A 16,518-nucleotide genomic window follows, 5' to 3' on the forward strand; every position below is an offset into this window, starting at 1 on the left:
TTCGGCCTGTCTAAAGAGACTCGTGTGTCATTTCAGAGCAGTGCTTGGCGTTATGCCTCTATGTGAGGAACCTGACAGTCTCAAAAGTGAGTTGGGCAATTGGCAGATATAATTGCCTGCAACAGAATATCTCCTGTGGATACTCTGGGCAATGTTACTGCTGGTGTTTAGAATTGGTTTTAGGGTAGTCCTAAACCATCCCAAGCAGTATGAACTACCTTTCTTGTGTTACACATTATAGCCCATAACAAAGCTACCTGTATAATAGGCTTATTGCTCTGACACAGGGCCACAGCATATCCAGATTCCCTCAAACTTTGCAAAACGGAGCTCATCTAGACTTGGACTTTGGCCTGCAGACTCTATTTTCCGGCATTATAAAAATAAAAAGGTGAGCTGGGCAGGAAGGGAGGATCAAGGAAGTAGGGCAGTAGTTTGCATCCAGTGCCCACGTTGAAGGTGTGGCAGTGTTTAGCCAGGTTTCAGGCAGCAGAAGTGGAGCAGGTCTGGCAGGTGAGTGACAGTGGCTGCAGCTTGTACTGAGAAACTCGGCTGAGAGTCCAGCCTCTGCGTGGGCTGCAGCTGGGTAGAGTATGGAGTAACTAACAGCCTGCAAGGTCATGCATGTATGAGCTTGAGGAAAATACAGTTTGGCATGAATGCAGGAGAAGGCTGGGGGTTCGTTGTTGTTGATGTAGACCTGCATCTCTTGAATACGGTGATTGTTTTGCTTCTATCTTCCCCAAGCAGTAGGGTTCACTTTTAAAAAGTTTGGGTGGAAAACTCCCCCAGAAGAGTTCTTCTGAGGACTTGACCATTCTGTGGGTGCTGGGAGAGGAAAAGCCAGGAAACTGGTAGCTGCTTGAGGCAAAATACTTACTTGAATTGCATATTCTTGAATAATTACTTGTATGGTTTGTTATTACAGATTCAGGTTACTTATACATTGTGTTATGACTGTCAATTCTCTTCCTAATGTGCAATCACTGAATGCTGAGCACACTGGAGGTATGCCCGTTCTTCTGGCACTCATCGCTGCCATGCGCGATTCAAGGGCATACCTGAAGCACAGGAGACCTCTATGTATCCCTGATGGGGAGCAGCAGGGAGAAGTTTGTTAGGAAGCATATATGAGTTTTTAGCATCTTACTGTGTGCTTGTAGGTGAAAACAAAGAGGAGTTATTGCTAGATTTTGCAGCCTATCAATAGCTCAGCTCCTTATTTGGGAACTACTGTCCTAAATATATTTAACAACTGTGGAGCTGGGAGTCGTAATGTTGATTTTTTTTTTTTTTTTTTTTTTGAGAACAAAAGACAGATTCCTGCTGTCCAATTTTCTCTCAAGAACTGAAGGGATACCCACTTGCATATGCTTTGCTGTGACAGAGAGGATACCATGGGAGACAGTGCTGGCAAGGAAAGTTTCAGGGGTGCTGTGGTCAGGGAGAGATGTCAGACTGGGAGTCTTCAGAGCAGAAATGCTGGTTGCAAAAAGGCCCCTGTTCTGCTAAACAGACTCTTTGGAGAAGAAAGTAATAACAGTAAAATGGTATCTTTGCTCCTGACACATGGTGTTTTCTGCTGTGTTGGTACTGAGTTAATATGTTGGAGTTTAGAAAGCACCTGTGTGTAAAGCTGAAGAAGCACTTCTGAGCAGGGATTTTGGCTCAAACAGCAGTAGGGCATCTGCCAAGATGCTTATCTATTGTTCTCATCTGGCTAAGACTTTGGAAATATTTTCTTTGCATACCTGTCTCAGGTGTCAGAGTTCATTGTTGTATCATCTAGCAGACCAGGGTTTAGAACTTCTATAGATAAATAGAGGACATGATGGTTTTGATTTAAAACTTACGGTTACCCATGGAAGTCTGACAGAGCATCTGTGACGTCGATTTACTTGAATATACAATATTTAACAAGAGTCCATATGCAGTTTTAGCAAGACTTTAATCTAGACTTGAGCATATTGTTACCCATCCCTAATAAGCAAATTCTTCGGTCAGAGGACTACTGCTTGGGACAAAACTTCAGGCAAATTTTCAGTGGTTGTTTAAGCATGAGAAATTGTCTAATGTGAAGAACAGAACTGACCCAAAACTTCATTCGAAATTCAGATTGGGTCAAGGCGTAGTCTTTTCAGCAGTGGAAAAGAAGATTTTTTTTTTTTTTTTTTTTTGCTTTTCTGTGTCTGACAAATTCTTATTCCAGCTTTAGTTTTTGACTCAACAGACGGGTAGAAGAGCCAGAGCATATGCTGAAGAGCGAATAAATTTTATGCTAAGGACAACATGTATGTTGGGCTAACTGTGGTAAGAATATAGTGATTTACTTAGTCACACCTTCCAATGACAATCCTATTAGCTGTTTGGTTTAGGTTGTTAAATCAGTCTCTATTTTGTATTAAAATCAGTTCCACTGATTCAGTACTTCTGTCTTGTTGAAGAAATGTGTGTACTTCTGTAAGTGTATTTATTTCTCTACAAGTCTTATCAAGTAAACAAGCTTTAACTTTTAATTGTAGGGACTGGAACAGGAATGTCAGCTTTAGAACTGTTTGCTGAATCTAACTGTATTTTATATTCCTGAATACTTGTGTATTGTGTTGTTTATTGAAACAGTACCTCTCTTACCCTTTGTTAGACCTGTGATAACTACTTCTGTATCTCACTTAAATTGAACTTCAATGTATTTTTAATTCTGAAAAAAGTATTGATCAGTACATCCTATATAAAAATAATTTTGATGGTTCTTTGATTTTGTTCAATGTCAAATGTATTTTGCAGTTGGAATTTTCTATTTGTGCTATTTATACTGTGGAAGAGGGCAGAGGGAGCCAGGTGAAGAGGAGTTACCTATTCTCAATTTATATTTTGTGCAGTTTCTCTTCTTTCTCTTGGCAGTTTGTGTTTTACCCATCTGTCCAATTCAGTTTTGTGAAACCAGGATGCCTCATGTGAACTGCAGATAAACTTATGTTGACGTCTGTTTCTTTCTGCTTTACTCTGCATTTCTACCATTGGGGTTTTTAGTCCTGAAAATAAAAGTACAACTTGAGTTAATCGTCTTTACTGCGTGTTCTGTACTGCTGATTGTTTTGATACATGATGATTACATTGTGACATCAGTTGAGCTCAATTACTTTTCTGATGCAGAATGGTGTCATTGAAGGTTGTTTTTTGAGGTGCCACATCTTGCTGCACTTGCATCCCCTGGGTAGTCAGACCTGGACAACATCCTTATTTTTAGGATGTGCTGAGAACTTCTCTGTGAAAGTCGTAGTGCAAAGTGATTAGAAAACTGTGTATGCTTGCACTCGCATGCATGCACAGTTGCATCTCTGCATGAACACACTGGGATAAAAGCATGGATCCAGTTGTATTTTAAAAAGCAAGTACAATTTTTATGCAGCTTCTATGGCTGTAATACAGGTGATGAAGCTCCATGGTAACACTTGATCAGGAAACAAAATATTGATAATGATTCCCAGAGCCTGGGCTAATGTCGGATGCTTGTAACCCAGTGAGATGAACAAGACCTTTCTTTTGGGTTACTTTCAGCTTGCCTGTCTTGAGAACGTGGGAGTACGGGGGGTGGGGAGAAGAGGAGAATGGATGACCCCGATTCCCTCGTGTTTTCAGACACTGGTAACTGATGGGTGCTCTGTTTGTAGATTTTATTTTTTTTAAATCCTACAGGTAGAGCTGGGAGTTCAGAGCCTAATCACTGCTGTCCCTACCTGTAGTCTCAGACCTTGAGGTAAGTGTTTACAAACTGGATTAACAGTGACTCACGTACGTAGCTAGCCGATGGTTTCAGTATTCTGTCTGAAATGTGCAGTAGGCAGGGAGTGTGCCACTAGTTTTTACAGCATATATACCTATGCAGCATAAGTCTAATGTGAACAGCATAAGCTGCCAGTGTATGAAAATGTTGATGGTTAAATAGCTTGCAGTAGCAGTGTTACTTTTATTTTTTTTCCCCCCTCCAGATACTGTTTCCCCGGGCCAGGAATCGTACACCTTAGAGGGGACTTTGGGCAGAGTGAGCATGATTTCATCATATTGTTTCCCTAGGGGGTTTAATATAGATTTTCTTTTCGGTCTGCGTGCCTTTCAGCAATACTGCACAAGGGCACACGTGCGTATACATGCACGTATATGCATAAAGTAGATACCTTTTATGAAGCGTATAATGAGACTGCAAAAACTAGATGCATGTTCTGCGACAAATTTATGCACGCCCTTTATACCTAGTTTCGTTGTTGCCAGAAACCTGTGATTAGCTGTTCAAACAGAATCATTCCTGAATTGCACGTGGCTTGGTGTTTGACTCTTAGGAGATACTGCTGAACCTGCACACAGATTTTTAGCAGTGGAGGATAAACCCTTCCATGCTGTCTGAAGGAAAGCCAGCTTGAAGCCCGGTGTGTGCTGCCAACTGCTCTCATTGCACGTGTGCTGGAAGGTGAGCAAAATGCTGGCAGGCTCTGGAGCTGAGCAATGGTATTGTCACCGATTCTTCTGATCAGTTAGGTGACACGCCAGTCATTTGCATAGACTAGAAAAGCATTTGACCAAAAAGCCCCCTTTCTCCAATTTAAATGTAGTCAGTCAGTTTGTAGGGGTCAGTTTGACAAGTTCTCAGGTGAGCAAATGCTGGAAAAAGAAACCAAGTGATTTTTGAACTACTGCTGGTTACTGAGTCCAACTGCTCTTGGGGATCTAGAGTCTGATGCTTGTTTCTGCTCTGCACAGCTGATAGCAGTGCCACTGCCTGAGTCCAGACAAAGTGGAATCTTCTGGAGAAGACGGTGAGAGTGACCAGGATCATTAACAGGTAACTTGCTGTATGGATAAACTGTTAAGATAATCATGCTTAAAATCAACTTCCCCTCAATTTAGAGATTTGCTTTAAATTAAAAGCAAAGGTTGCTTAGAGTAGAAAACACTGGTTGTTTATGTCCTTTCTCGTATATCTCTTATCTGCAGTACAAAGAAATATACCTTGGGGGAAGAACTGCAGGGTGATGCAGGCTCTGCTTGAGGGAGAAGCTACCATCAGACATGTAGATGTGTAGGTTTATATCTGTAGGTTCAACAAGAATTCGGCCTCAGTGAGTTCCTTTCAGTGACCAGTGAGAACACGCACCTGTGGCAGAACTGTTTACATGGCCAAATTTGTGGCTTAAAAAGTTTTCAGCATAATAACCTATGGGCTGAAATTGCATACAGTTGTGAATTAGGTAGTACTTCAGAGAGGTGAATGCTTCTCTTGTCTACTTTGTAATTTTTTTTGTTTTCAGTAGTTTAAAAATAAACCAAACTTGTTTGTTGCAAGATACCATTGCTTAGCCTGGCATCTAATTTAGAAGCAGAATTGGTGCAGGGGTGATTTTGTGCTGCTATATCTGTAATGAGCAGTTTCTTGGTGGAAGAAAGGAAGCGACCGGCAGTACCTTAGGCACTAGTGCATCAAGGTAGCTGGCTGGTAGTTGCATAAAGTGGAAACTGTATGACACAATGTTGGTGCAGACTGTCCCTTTATAATTGACACAGACACCTTAGCTGCTGGATGAACCTTTGAAAGAGTTCTGGTGACTCAGGAGATGCTGAACAATGAATGAGTTGGTCTTCATGCAAAGACTTGCAGGTTTCACTGAAATGGCCTAAAAGCTTGACTGGTGCGTGCAAAGCCCAGATGGAATCTCATGCTTGGGTTTGAAAGGGTAATTTCTGTGTTTGATCAGAGTTGTAGATGCCTGTGGTGTTTCATCTCTGTTATAATCATGAGGAAGTTTTGATGCTGTTAGTGGCAGGTACTGTTTGGGTTGCTCAGCAGAGCGGCAAACAAACAGCAGGCGCAGCCACGTCCCCCCAGCCCCTCACTTTGTGCTGCAAACAGCACCTTGGCACTTAAGATGTTTTTGTAACACTCAGACCAATTTCTCTTGGGTTGAAAATTTGAGAATGCAAAGTACAGAAGAAATAGAGAGCCAAGTTGTTTTCTATCGTGTTGCTTCTTGCAAATACACTTTAAGAAAAGGGAAATAAAAGACTGCCCAAGGGGATGTTCTTCCCTGCATCAAAGTCATCATCTGGCAGACTAGGTGGAGAAAAAGATACATTGTTTGTTTGGTGAGCTCTGTATAAATGAGAATTAATGATGGTAAAAATATTTTTTTCTTGAACTTTCTGCTACCGAGTGTTCACTTTTCTTTTTGCTCGTAGCAACTGAGCAAAGGGTTGGCTTTCAGTATTCTTGGGTGTCATGGTTTAACCCCAGCCAGCAACTAAGCCCCACCCAGCCGCTTGCTCACTCCCCCCCGGTGGGATGGGGGAGAGAATCGGAAGGGTAAAAGTGAGAAAACTCGTGGGTTGAGGAAAAGACAGTTTAATAGGGAGAGCAAAAGCTACGCACGCAACCAAAGCAAACCAAGGAATTCATTCACCACTTCCCATGGGCAGGCAGGTGTTCAGCCATCTCCAGGAAAGCAGGGCTCCATCACGCGTAACGGTGAGTTGGGAAGACAAACGCCATCACTCTGAATGTCCCCCCTTCCTTCTTCTTCCCCCAGCTCTATATGCTGAGCATGATGTCATATGGTCTGGGATATCCCTTTGGTTGGTTGGGGTCAGCTGTCCCGGCTGTGTCCCCTCGCAGCTTCTTGTGCACCCCCAGCCTGCTCGCTGGTGGGGTGGGGTGAGGAGCAGAAAAGGCCTTGACTCTGTGTAAGCCCTGCTCAGCAGCAACTAAAACATCCCTGTGTTGTCAACGCTGTTCTGCTCACAAATCCAAACGTAGCCCTATACTAGCTACTATGAAGAAAATTAACTCTATCCCAGCCACATCTAGCACACTGCATTTTCTTCCAGCTTGAAATTGCAAAACCTAAAATCATGAGTGCAGGAAAGAAACAAAAAGCATCTTCAGAAAGAGAGGCTGGAGCAGTGGAAAGGGAGGAGGAAAGGTATGTAGTCGAGATGGTGCTGCAACTTGCCCTTTGGAATGGAAAATAAAGCTCTTTTGGTTTGGGGCTTTTTTTTTTTGAGACAGAACAAATTATTACATGAAGTTCACTCTTTGAATCACATCCAGTACAAAGTTCATCTGATATGCTAAATGCAGTCCCACATTTACAAAAGTGCTGAATTTGAGTTGATTGCATGTTTTGAAAAGCTACACTGGCAGCAAATAAAATACAACTTGCCAGGCATTTCTCCTGAGAAAAATAACACTTGCTAGTATTTCAGCCTAATATCTCAAATGCCAACAGTTTTTTTCTCTAATTTTACATTTCTTAGAGGAATCATCATTTGAATTCTGAAGCATTAGAAGCAGCCAACTCATCTTGTGTGATAGTGATTATTGCTGGAAAATGTGCGTTGGTCATTGCCAAAACAAAAAAGAAGTATGTATCACAAAGATAATCTCTTCTGGCCCTCCATAAATCTGTCTTGAAAACTGCTCTTAGTAACAGGACTGTCAGAGGATGAATGACACAAGCTGTCTCACCATGTTGCCTTCTTTGTTGCACACCTCAAACATGTTTATAGAGTGATGAACCGGTATTTTTCAAGACTGATTCCGCCCCATATGCTGGATATGTTCACTGGGCAGCCATGCACAATGTTGATAATAACACTTGAAAACAGACAAATCTTTACTGGCTTTAAGATTCAAAATGACTCCAAAACTCAGTGTAGGTTTGCTGAAATGGTATGTCCACACGGGAAGAGCAAGGCTGCCGCAAGGATAGCTTATACTAGCAACAGCTAATGCAAGTTGGAGGATCCTAGTAACTCCTATCAGGCAATCATTTGTTTTCATAGTACTACATCTGGGAAGAGGTTTGGCATTGCTATCTTCATGCCACCTGGATTTTGTGCACAAGCGGACTTGCGTTCTCAGATGGTTATTTGACTGCCATCTCCTGGAAAGAATTGCTGAAAACTAGGCTACTAAAAAATTGTTTGTTTATGGCAATAAACTAGGTAATTACAATCTTCTCTTCTTGCATTTATTGCCAAAAACAAGGACTTTTGAGTAGCTTAATTTCCATTCTGCATTTAGTTCCTTCCTCGTGTCTTGGGGCTAGGTTTGTTCCCCTTCCAAGGCTGAAGGATAATGCAGGCAGTGTTAATAACGTGCACCAGGGAACTGGCTTCTCAAGGTCATGATTATAGTGACATTTTGTTTACCCCAAAAATGAAATGAAAGAGAATTGGCCAGTGAATTTGTTCTCTGCTGTGTTACTATGCTGTAACTCTCAGAGCAGAAGAGGCTGTAGAAGCTGTTACAGCAATGCTTTTAGCAGAAATGAGGGAAACGAGCTGAAAATCAAGCCTCCGGAGGACACTGGCGCTCCCACTACCTGTGTGTCCTTCTGTAGATGGCTAACAAGCATCTTGAAAATCCTTGTTTTCCTGCTCCACTGGCTGAGTGGTTGGTTAGGGCACTTCAGAAAAGTTGAGAAGGAAAATCCTTTTTACTGTCTATATGCTCACTGAAACGTAATGTTTAATAGACAGGTATGTACTTCTGTCCCCCCCACCTCCCAAGGGGCACTGGTCAGTAGATCCAGAGGCTCACCAGTGTAGTGTCCCACGTCTCCACCACATACTTTCTCATTGTCCTGTCCTGTTCCCAGGATCTTGCTTTGCTTGGTTCTGTGTGGTTTTAATAGTCTTCATGCACTCTTTGTGCCTGTGGGACTGATCGGTGGGATTTCCTTTGTGGGTTTCAAGCCTTGCCAAAATTACGAAAAGTTCTGGAAGTGACAAACTGAAGTAACTTCTATTATGTTTGTTTAGAAAAAGAATAGGACTACCTTCTAATATGCTGAAAATTACAGTGGCGATAATTATACCTGCCCAGATCACAGAGGTGTTGTACTACATTCATTAAAGCTTGAGAGACGCTCCTGCTGTGGTACCGAGGACTGCAAATATGTAGACCGACACGGGCTCTAGGCTAAGCAGACCAAAACCGAACTCCCACATACGGGCTCGAGAATGCCTTCTGCAAAGTGCAGGGGTGCGTGTCCCACCTGGATTTTCCTGCAGGCGTGAGTGTGACACACCTCCCTGGGGAATGTGGACCCCCAGGGTCAAAGTTAGGCTCAAGAATACACTCCAAGATACCATCTCTAACATTTCAGGGCACCACACCTTATTCTTCTCTTCTTGAAGACTCCTGTGTGTGGCAGGACAGGAGAAGAGAGGCAAGTTGGTAGCTTCTCACGTTAGGAATCTCAAGCCCATGCTCAGACCTCTCTCTTGTCTCTGTCTTGCTGGATTCCTGTCAGTCAGGACACGTCTGCTCTGCCCAGTGAGTCTCATCACTAATGCTGGTGCTGTTGTTTTCCTAACTCGGAGATAGCTGGTGCGTGTAGTCGTGTTCCCCAGGAGAGTTTAATTAGATTAGGTATGGCTTTCTGGCTCCAGGTTGAGACAGTGTTCAGACTGACTATTTTTTTTCCAGAGCTGATTGGTCTAGGACTAGTGTTGAAAGCTGCCTTTTCATTTCAAAAGCACTTAACAGTCCTACTAAATTATTAGCGTTGGCAAGATACCGCCGAATGGGACGGAGTGAGGTGGTAGAGCTGTTTTCTTACTTTGTTGTTGTTCTTGAGTAACAACCACAAAAGACCACCTAACACTCATCAAAGTTTTCCCTCCTGATCTGATATTAGCATTGAGTCTGAAGGAAATGTGGGCTCTTGCTTCCTGTGCTTTTCTCTTTTGTGTGTGTCCACTAAAGGAAACGGAGAATTCAGAAAATGCAAGGAATTCTTGTGTCGCTTTTCTCCCTGGTTGTTTTTAAGTGCCTGAGAGCATGAAGCCAGTACCTTAGCAGGCTTTCCAGACTTCTATTCAGAATATAATTACACCATGACACATTTCACACTGCTTTTGATAGCTGGGGAGGAGGCATCCTCCCCCAGGGGTATTTTGGACTCCTGTTATCATCCTGCTGGATAAGTGGATTTGTTGGTGTTTGTAAAATTCCATTTGCTGTCCTATCTGTTGGCAGTTCTGTTTCAACACACCTTCAGCTGACCTGTGCTCTAGAGCACTGCTAAACATTGCAGGCATGCTAAAAGAAGGAAAACAATCTGCCTTTTAACTTGGAGTGCAGCACTTAAACTCACTGGTGCGGCAGAAGGAGCAATAGATATGCTGTGGGTGGTGCTCAAGTGGTTTGGAGAGAATGGGGAACGACATGAAGTGTTGGAACTATGAACTTCAGACCATGGTGGGATGGATAAGTTAGCATCTACCTGCTGGCAGAACTCTTTCTGTGGGGGTATTAGAGCTTTAAAAGTATTGTGGAGCACTTGGAAAGGGTTTGAGATTGAGCCCCCCAGTGTTGCCTTTGCCTTGCTCAAGGAGAAGGGCACCAGGGATGGTTAATAAAGCTTTAGCTGCTGAGCTTACTAAACATTCTTCCAGTTCAATGGCCTATGCAGAATGATGTGTTTAGTCAATGTTTAATTCCTAAGCAACAAATGGTGATTGTCATACTAGAAGGCACTTGTGGTGTTGACTGAAGCAATGGAGGCCAAGGATTAAAAAGGTTGTGTGGGGAGATCTCTTCTGTAGCCTCAAAGCTCTCTTCCAGGTCAGGTCCCTTCACAGCAGGAGAAAACAGAGAGAAGTTCATCCTGCCTTAAGGCCAAAAAAGGCTTTCCAATAAGAAAACAAACCAACTCTTGTTTTTAAAAAAAAAAAAATTGGCTGTAGGGAAAAAACAAAAGGAAATGTTAACAAAAGGGATGATTAAGGGAAGGCAGGGGAAAGCAGGAAATCAGGAGACATCTACCCTTGCCCCGGTGACAAGAGAGGAGCATGTAGCTGCTGCTTTGGGCAGGAGAGGCAGGCTGTGACTGACAGCAGGAGGGGAAAGGTGCAGCAGCTAACGCAGCAGCAGCTGTCGAGGCCAAGGACTGCCTGTACAGCTCGGATCTGGAGAGGAAATGTAGAGAACTGCAAACAGTGCCCTCACGGAGCGGAGGAGACCTGGGTGGGATGTCAGGTAGAAAACTCAAGAAGCTTCCTTGTTGGATGAGTCAGAAATGAGACGAGCCCTCTCTCCTCTCAGCTGAGAGCCTCTAACCTACCTCACCCTTCTCCAAGATCTACCTGCTCCCAAATGGATATCCTACCTGCCCTTTTAGCAAATACCGTGCTCTTAAAAAGCCACAGCCCTTCTGTCTGCACAAAGCACAGACTTCAATGCATGTGCGATGCTTCCTGCAGAAGATAACTCAACATTACTACCACACATGCTAGAGTGGTTATCTTGTGTTGGACAACTCGGTACTGAAGAAGAACTGTCATGGCCAGGCCCATGGGCTCTGAGCAGTCACTGAGGCTGTTTATCCCTAAGTCTGGCCTGGTTTTGTCTGAAGCTGCTTTTTCCGAGGACTCTGTTAGCTCAGGCTTCATGTGGGGGCATGACACTCCCACCTCCTATGAAACCAGCTCAAAGCATTTGAAGTTTACAAGTCTGTTTATAAAGTTTGGCCCAGGTCAATGGGACTGGCTTGGCTGTTTTGGTATATGTGCCAAGAGGATCTACAGGGGTTCACTTCTGCATGGGTGCTAGGAGGATCAGTGTGATTTGTCCTTTATTTTCCATGTTTTATTTATCAACATGTATAATAGTAATCATTCTGTGCTTTTCTAATTCTGCTGGGTAAAGTACTAGGATTTTGTGACACTGACAAAGAGCAAGTGCCATTCAAACCACTGCACCTTCCAGATTGTGACTCAGTATTTGGGATGGCTTTGTCTTAAAGGCAGATAGAGCTATTACCTTTTTTTTTTTTTAGGCTGTTACTGAGCCTGGGCATATGTAATACAGACCAGAGTTCTGCTTCAGTTTTAGAAGATTAAGGCAAGACTGAGTAGATTATCTTTGATCTACCGAGACTTCCACTGCTTAACTATAAGAGCAAGGCTGCAAGCTAATGGCAGGGCTTACTTGTGGCCAGGACACACTACTCCTTCCATCCTAGATATTGACTTCAGCACTGATTTAGTAGGCACCAGGAATAAATTTTCACCCATGCAATTTCCAGCTGCCAGATAGGTTTAGTACTAGATTACTGATCTGTGAGTATTTCAGTCATGGCGGTGATTTATTTTGCTGATGAGTTGATGGTCTTGTAAACGTAGGGCAGCTGTGCGAAAGTCATCGTTTGAGGTCTTTGTTTTATATTTTTTTAAATTTCATGCTGTTTACCTTCAGAATGAAGAATGAATGCTGTATAAAAGTGGCATGTCGTATGAGCCAGTATTACTTCGCTCAGTGTATCAGCAGGAGTGAGCTGTTCCAGCAGCCAGGGTGCACATTCCAAAGCAATTAGAACAGTTTCATGAGTAAATACTGCTCAGCAGCTGATAAAATGCCTTTCAGATGTCTTTGTAAAACAGATTCAGGTGACCAGTAAAGAACTACTTTCTTTAATCTTTGTAATCAAATGTGAAAATACTAATTTTGATTTTAACAACTTCTTAATTTTAAAATTGCTGTGAATTGAAAGTAGTTAATTTGTTTTGTTAGAATAGCCTGCAACTGAGTTGCAGGGAAAACAAAAGGTGATGATTACAGATTCCCCGCCCCTGTCTGCTTCCCCAGGGTCCCTGCCCTCTCAGAGCATAACTACACATGCAACTCATTTGCTTCTTGACTCAACTGAGAGGATGAAAACTGCTAGGGAGGAGGAACAAGTTGGGGGATGGAAACCATAAAAGGAGGATTTCCTCTGCCTATAAACCGGCATGTACGTAACTGCAATTCATCTGCGAAGCTCAGCAAACTCTAAAGCATGCCTGTTCACTCAGGAGGAGCACGGCTGCAAGCTGCAGCACTGCTTCCCAAACTTCTTGGACCAGCAAACCCCTTCAGTTGTCAGCCTTTCCCCATGTTGTCCCTTGTCACAGAGCTTTGAATTCCTAACCTCACAACTGTGGTGTGGTCTCCCCACAGGCCCACCAGCTCTCTGTATTCTCCAGCTGTGAGAACCTGTGCTGGTTTTGGCTGGGATTATTAGAGTTAATTTTCTTCACAGAAGCTAGTATGAGGCTATGTTTTGGATTTGTGCTGAACACAGTGTTGATAACACAGGGATGTTTTCGTTACTGCTGAGCAGTGCTTACACAGAGTCAAGGCCTTTTCTGCTCCTCACCCCACCCCACCAGCGAGCAGGCTGGGGGTGCACAAGAAGCTGGGAGGGGACACAGCCGGGACAGTTGACCAACTGACCAAAGGGATATTCCACACCATATGTGGAATGCTCAGCATATAGAGCTGTCATGCTCAGCATATAGAGCTGAGGGAAGAGGAAGGAAGGGGGGGTGATGGTGTCTGTCTTCCCAAAAGTCACCGTTACGCGTGATGGAGCCCTGCTTTCCTGGAGATGGCTGAACTCCTGCCTGCCCATGGGAAGTGGTGAATGAATTCCTTGGTTTGCTTTGCTTGCGTGCGCGGCTTTTGCTTTACCTATTAAACTGTCTTTATCTCAACCCACAAGTTTTCTCACTTTTACCCTTCTGATTCTCTCTCCCATCCCACCGGGGGGAGTGAGCAAGCGGCTGGGTGGTGCTTAGTTGCCGGCTGGGGTTAAATCACGACAGAACCCCTGACCCAGAGTACCCTTTGGGTACAAACGCAGGGAGTTGGCAATTATGTACTCCAAGCCCAAAGCTAAAGATATTTTTTCCAGAAACATGCTTTCAGAAACTAAACAAAACAGTCTTTTAGATGTGGGTTGGTTTTTTTCTTTTGTCTCCCCTGTTTCCCTGGCTTGCTTTCTTTCATATCCTTCATAACTTTTGGCTAGTGTCACTACTTTCTCTGGATTTATTCCTTTCTCCACATTGCCTCTTTGTGAAGGATGGATAGAAAACTATGGAGGGATAGTTTTCTGTAAACACTTTTGCTTCTGGAGAATGTTGCTGTGATGAGTTGCGTGAGAAGGCAGGCAGTGGGGGAGGTACCCGGGGCACCCCCTGGAAACTCCCAACGCAAGGATGAAGGAGGCCAAGCACGGGAGGAGAGAGGAGCACAAGCCCTGTGAGCGAGGCTGAGCCTGGAGAGCAATAGGGAACGGAGGTGGGCCTCGAGCAAAGCCAGCTGAAGTTCAGCCTGGACAGTGTGTGAAGCCAAACCCCAAATCTGTTTGCTTTGACTGGGTAAATTAAGACATGCACTTGGATGCTGTGGTCCAGGACCTGGCCAAGCACATGGAGTGTTAGCCTGCCTGACTATGGGGAAGAAATCATCAGATTTGTCAATCTACAACCCAAGCCTGTCATATAAGCATGCGCTGAAGCGTGTGTGTACCCCTGGTCCCAGTACAGCATTTGAAAATGTGTCCTCCTCCAGTCCTTCATCTTGATGAAGAGAACAGGTTTTATAGAGTAGATTTTAAGCATAAAGTTGCCTTTTTGTTCTGCACTGTACTGAAGCACACAGATAGAAAATGTACACAAAGATATGTTTAATTTCATTTACTCCAGTTAGCAGAAGTAGGACTAGTATTGGTTTGGGTTTTTTTTGTGTTGCTCTTGTTCTGTTTTGATGTGGTTTTCTTGGGGAGGGTTGTATGTGATGTGGTAGCATGAGAAATGTAAGTCAAAGAACTGGGCTTGGCAGTTTTTTCTGTGGACATCCCGTGGGGTTGCTGGTGGCACATACCTGGCGACGTTCCAGATGTGACCAGCTACAGAAGGATATTTCTGCTGCCTCTTGCCCAAATGCTTTCCTTTCCACTCTGTGCTCCCCCTTCAAGCCTGCTTCCAGAACAGCAGCTCATGGTTGCACTTGGTGCAGCCCGGTTCTGCTGGAAACCTTGGCCAGCTCTGTCCTGGACCTGGAGCCTGATGTGATATCTGGATATGTACAATGCACTTTTCCTCTCCCTGCCTCCCAAGTCTATATATACAATCCATATTTCTACATGGCCTTTTTTTTTTTTTAAATCCTGAGTTAGACTAAATAGGGAAACAACTGTTGATTATGTTATGAAGCCTTATTTATGGCATGGTTATGTTCCTCAGCTTGACTCAGTTTAAAAAAAAAAAAAAAAAAGCTTCCACAATGAGAGGTGATCGTGGCTAAAGCTTTCCAACACCTCTGGAGCCTTCAGTTCACAAGAAGTGTCCTGGTTTTGGCTTGCTATGAGTTGAAACCTAAACAAAATCTTGAGCTCAACCTTATTTCCACCCCTGAGCTCCACTACATTAGAGGCAAACATACAGATTTTACCCAGATGATTTGAAGAGCTTTTACACGACCTCGCTCAGTTTTAAAATCTTGTGGAAAAGCAAGAGGAAGCTTCTATAGTTTTACGTTTCGTTTCAAGCTGCAGTCAGAGCCTCTGTAGTATTTCCTTGCTTTGGCTTGGAGAGGGAGCTGCCGTGGCCATCAGCCAGCCAGCGGAGGTGTAACCTTCAGGCCTCCCCGTGGAGCCCTGCTCTCTGCAGGTCAGCAGCCCAACCGTGGGCAGGAGAGTTGGGTCCTGGCCAATTTGGCATGCTATGTCCCTGCTGGGTAAGGATGCAGCAGGCCAAGACCCTAAGCTCCCAGAAGCAGGGAGAGGGTCTGTATGACCCTTGGGACCTGGTGCTTAACACCAGTATTAGCTCAGAAGGAAGGAGGTGTCTCCATCACGCAGGACTGGATGGGGGGGATTTCTATGTCTCTGTTTTCTAATCCCACGCTGAATGGAACAGTGCTGAAATCTGCTGCAAAGTTAGCTCTGAGCCCTCCAACTCTCAAAATGATATCCAGACTCATAGTTTTATTAATAACATTATAGTAATATTCAGCTAGAGAGCATTACAGTACTCTTCAAACTGGGAAGTGTTTTGGCTGAGGAAGACCCCAAAGTCAAGCAGTGTTCAGATCAAGGCCTTTCTTGGTTTTCACAATTTTGACTATTTAAAAAAAAAAAAAAAAAAAATCACCTGTCATGCTTCTTAAAAAATCTACTAGTTCCTACCTACTCCAAAGCTCTTGTGTTGGCATGACCAACAGAAGTCATGCAAGTGGGTCCCATTACATGAGATGTAATTTGCCCATAGAGGAAGAACTTCTGAATTCCTCTTATGTTGACTTATGCAAAATTCATGAGTTTTGGATTAGAGTTTTCTCTGGAGTCTTTTAATCACTTGAAACCTGGAAGGTCCTGCTGCATCAACGTAGCTGTTTGGTTCTTTGCTGTAGGCCGTGGTCTTGGCTTCAGGTACAGAACAGTATGATGAAGGCTGCAGTTTTGGGAGTCTGAACCCAGGGACCCCGGATAAACCTGGCCTATGTCCCTGGTGTCTTGTATGCTATGTGGCAAAAGGTACGTCTTTCTCACTTTTAAACTTGTTGGTTTTCCACATTGCTAAATCTTATTTTGAATAATTTCCTGGAAAAGAAAACCTTTAAAGCTGTTCTTTCACTTTTAATTTGGGCAAGTAGGCTGAGTGGTGTTAATACGACAATGCTTAAAGGGATTAGTT

Source organism: Calonectris borealis, chromosome 1 (assembly GCF_964195595.1).
Source record: "Calonectris borealis chromosome 1, bCalBor7.hap1.2, whole genome shotgun sequence".
NCBI lineage: Eukaryota > Metazoa > Chordata > Aves > Procellariiformes > Procellariidae > Calonectris > Calonectris borealis.